General features: G+C 42.5%; 1 non-coding gene across 1 annotated transcript; it reads right to left on the bottom strand.

Moving 5' to 3' along the window:
* Positions 1-4,805: 4,805 nt before the first annotated feature.
* On the bottom strand, positions 4,806-4,877 carry trnae-cuc (transfer RNA glutamic acid (anticodon CUC)). The gene has a single exon. It is a non-coding gene; the product is annotated as a tRNA-Glu (tRNA).
* Positions 4,878-5,000: the final 123 nt, after the last annotated feature.

The raw sequence follows: 5,000 nt of genomic DNA, 5'->3' as shown, positions 1-5,000 counted from the left end.
TATTGTCCTAAAATTATGTAGTGTTGATGTTGTTGTCTCTATTATTAAATTTAATTTTCTTTTCCTTTAACCTGTAGCCTTACAGGTCAGTGTCCATTTTCAATAACACCTGGTCCCTTATCTACATCATCTGCTGCTACACCAGGGAAGATGGCAACATCTGGGCAATGGCAACACCTGGGTAGATGGCAACACCTGCTCTCACCTCTCACCACAACTTTTACTATGGCATCAGTAAGTAATGAGTATTTACTGATACTGATATTTACATTTTTAGCATATTCAAATATATATGCAGTGTAATAATAATAATAAAAACAATAAATGTAATAATAATATATTATTATTATTACATTTAACAGTTTTCCAATGAGGACACCACTGCACCCTCTGCCCCAACAGCTGTGCCCACCAGCCTAGCTTCTGCTCCTCCGTACTTTCTGATCGTCCTAGCCTCTCTTCCCACTGCTACAACTACAAGTCCCTCTGGGACACCTGCCATGACTCCAGCAGCACCACAGCAAGAACTGGTAGGTCCTTTGTGACATGTAAACAGTGTGAAAGATGTAATATTTTTCTGCCTGTGATATTGTTGTTATTTTATTTTTATATATTCATATATTTAACAGGCTGAGGATGAGCGCAGTATCTCAGGGATGGACAGAGTGGACAGCCTGGCAGAGTACTTGGTCGGACTGAGGAATGAAACTGGACAAACACTTAACTCCCAGCAGGCCAGTACCATCATCCCCCTGCCCAGTGGCCAGACTGTTGTCGTGGCCACAGCCAGTATTATGGGTACATATACTTTCCCCAAAATGCTGGTATTTCACTTCACCAGTGGATGGAGGAGATGCGGAGGAAGAGGGCAAATAAGAAATAAACTGTTCAATATTCATCCCATATAGGTCTGGTCTGGCATTTCAAAAATAATTAACATAACAGAAAAAACACTGTATATTACAGTTTTTTGGTGTGAGCCTGATTTTGTCTTTTATATATTTTTGTTACCAGTTGACCAGAATCTTCTTCCTTTATTACTTTTTTATTTGGTTTATTTATTTATTTTATATTTGTATTTTATATTTAATTGTTCAATTCTTTTTTATATGTGCATTGCTTACTGTGTGTGAGAGAGAAATAGATAATTTTGTAATAAATGTTTAATATATTAAAACAGCAATCCTTTATTTATTGCCAACATTCACTCAGAGAAGACAATTACATTGTTGCAGTTCTTTCAATTCTAATTTATTTCATTTTTAAATTAGATTGTATTAATGAATTGGGTATTTTTTTCTCAAGCAAATATGTAAATTACATACATACAAATAACACATATGAATACAGTAATAACTTTTATCATTAATCATTTTGCGAGCTTGAGTCAAAACACTGATTTTGCAAAAATGCACCTTAACTATTTATTAGTGGTGCTTGCTGAAAGCAAGGCAACACTATTACTATTGTGTTTTTTGAGTCGGCCCAAAAGTTTGGCACGCTACTCCTCCCGCAGTTTTTGTCACACACCCATGAATGAGGTCTCAAAACGTGCGGAATATTCGGGAATGGTGTGCTATGACTTTTCTAAGCGATCGGGGGTACGATGTTCGCCCGAAGGGCGAACAAATTTCCCAAAAATCCCATAGACTTAACATTGCGACAAACTTTGACGACTCATAGCTCCGAGCGAGAATTTCACAGAAGCCTGCGATTTACCACATTTGAAGAGGCTGACAGGCTCTGTAAGAACATACCTCACAATGGGGTAAAAGTTGCACCCCTGGGGGGCAGGAGCTGCCCAAATTTTCCCCATTGACCCCCATGTTATTTATTATTCTTCTTCTTCTTCTTATTATTCTGGCCACTTTTTGGTTCGCTACTCCTCCCGCAGATTTTGTCACAGACCCATGGGTGAGGTGTCAAATCGACCGGCTTATTTAGGAGAGGTGTGCTATGACTTTTCTAAGCAATCGGGGGTACGATGGTCGCCTCAGGGGCGAAAAACGGCCAAAAAAAATCCCATAGACTTAACATTACGACAAACTTTGACGAGTCATAGCTCTGAGATCGGATTTCGCAGAAACCTGTCATTTACCACATTTGAAGAGGGTGACAGGCTCTGTAAGAAAATACCTCACAATGGGGTAAAAGTTGCACCCCTTGGGGGCAGGAGCTCCCCAAATTTTTCCCATTGAAAATTTTCTAGTATAGCATTTTACTATTCCAGGAAAAAGTTTGGAGCACTCCTACGTCCACAGTTTTTGTCACAGACCCATGAATGAGGCATCAAATCGTGCGGCCTATTGAGGAGAAGTGTCCTATCACTTTTATCAGAGATCGGGGGTACGGTGTTCGACCCAGGGGCGAACAAATTTCCAAAAAATCCCATAGACTTAACATTGAGACAAACTTTGACGACTCGTAGCTCCAAACAAGGATTTCGGACAAACGTGAGATTTGCCACATTTGAAGAGGCTGGCAGGCTCTTTAAGAACATACCACACAATGGGGTAAAAGTTGCACCCCTGGGGGGCAGGAGCTGCCCAAAGTTTCCCCATTGACTTACTATGGTGAAGGACGTCCCATCAAATGCATGTGTTTTTCCTACTATGGTAAATTGCATAGGGATTTTGTATTGAACATAGCTCTGGATCACAGTGTCATAGAGACAAGGGGGCGGGCTCATTTTACTCAGACGACCAATCAGTCTCTCAGCATCATTGTGAAGCTATTAAGCCACGCCCTAGCAACCATTTAGAGCACCTTAGCAACAACTCCCATAGACTTCCATTAAAAGAGATCAAAGGGATATCTCAGGATATAAGTGTCATAGAAACATGAGGGTGGGCTCGTTTGACTTGGGCCAGCAAACAGCCAATCATGAATCACCTCAACAATTTCTGGCCATGCCCTAGCAACCATTGTAGAGCACCTTAGCAACCAAAATCCAAAGAGGGATATCTTCCATTCTGAATGTCATAGAGGCATGGGAGTTGGTTTATATCATTCATACTGACAAGCAGCCTTTGGAGTTTCATGATTGGCAGCTACCAAGCCACTCCCTAGCAACCAAACAGAGTACCCTAGCAACCATTTTGCAAGACTTTATCTCTGCATCAAAACATCGTATAGAGATGGGGGTTGGTTCATACATTCACATTGACTTTGGAGCTTCATGATTGGCAGCTGCCAAGCCACTCCCTAGCAACCAAACAGAGTACCCTAGCAACCATTTTGTAAGACCTACATCTCTGCATCGAAACATCGTATAGAGATGGGGGTTGGCTCTTTTTACTCATGCTAGCAAACATGACTTGCTACATGCTACACATGCTAGCAGAGAATAGCTACATGCTAATATTGATTAGCTAAGTGCTAAATCATGTCAAGAAAATGCTACAAACTTCATAGTAACCATCTGTGACAACTACCAACCTCCTAGCAACAACCTAGCAACTACCCAGAACACGCTAGCAACACCTTAGCAACCACCCAGAATACCCTAGCAACCGCCTAACAACACCATAGCAACCACCCAGAACACCCTAGCAACCACCAAGAACACCCTAGCAACCACCCAGAATACCCTAGCAACCGCCCATCAACACCATAGCAACCACCCAGAACACCCTAGCAACCACCAAGAACACCCTAGCAACCACCCAGAATACCCTAGCAACCGCCCATCAACACCATAGCAACCACCCATAACACCCTAGCAACCACCCAGAACACCCTAGCAACCACCTAGCAACACCATAGCAACCACTCAGAACACCCTAGCAACTGCCTAGCAACTCCCTAGCAACCACCCAGAACACCCTAGCAACCGCCTAGCAACACCCTAGCAACCACCTAGCAACACCCTAGCAACCACCCAGAACACCCTAGCAACCACCTAGCAACACCCTAGCAACCACCCAGAATACCCTAGCAACCACATAGCAACCACCTAGCAACACCCAGAACAACTTAGCAACCAACAATAATACCCTAGCAACCGCCTAGCAACCACCCAGAACACCATAGCAACCAGCCATAACACCCTAGCAACCGGGTGGTGAGTTTTGCCACTGCAAGCACCACTTCACATTTTCCTCTGGAAATGTACATTCTAGTTATTATTATTATTCTTATAGACCTACATCTAATATACTGTAGTACATTTGAAGGAACTCCATATTCATATGGGTAATAAATAAATAAATATAAGCATGTATCCATACAATGAAAAATACGTTTTTATAACATAAGTGTTAAGGCATAAAAGCACATGACATTTATACATTTATGTGCATTCATTAAGAAAAGATCAGAAAAGATATTGGGTGATTTCAACCTTGTCAGAGGTGGGATTCGAACCGACGTCGTTCACGTCAGTGATTTATCAATGAAACATATAAAAAGGCAATTTTCTATAAAATATGAATAGCAATCTACCAAAAATCAAACAGACAGGTCAAAGGTGGATTTACCTTTTCCCTTTCCTTTCATTTTTTTCTCTTTTTAACCTCTCTTTTCTCTCTTTTTCCTTTTCCCTCTTCTTCCCCTTCTTCCCCTTCTTTTTCCCTCTTCCCTTCCTCAAACAGACTATTGTTCCCCAGCTTTAGCTCAGCTGGTAGAGCGGAGGACTGTAGGTGGCAAATTGGGAATCCTTAGGTCGCTGGTTCGACTCCGGCTCGAAGGAGGTCTTTTTCACACGCAAACATTTAATTGGCCATGCTTCTCGACGAGGCCGTCAGCGCTTGAGTGTGTAGTCTGCCTTTTTGCAATCACGACTGCTACAAGAGGGCAAAAGCTCATTCCCTGACCGGGAATCGAACCCGGGCCGCGGCGGTGAGAGCGCCGAATCCTAACCACTAGACCACCAGGGAAGGGTTGCTCACTCTTTCCCATCAAGCCTGGCTGTGTGCCTCTACCACATTTTGCAGCAACTGCTCAAGCAGGGCCACTAACACTTGAATTTTCCTCCAGGAGAGGAGATGTCTCTGACCCTG

The sequence above is a fragment of the Pimephales promelas genome, chromosome 5, assembly GCF_988280905.1.
Source record: "Pimephales promelas chromosome 5, fPimPro1.hap1.1, whole genome shotgun sequence".
Classification (NCBI taxonomy): Eukaryota; Metazoa; Chordata; class Actinopteri; order Cypriniformes; family Leuciscidae; genus Pimephales; species Pimephales promelas.
This window is presented reverse-complemented; position numbering and strand designations above follow the sequence as displayed.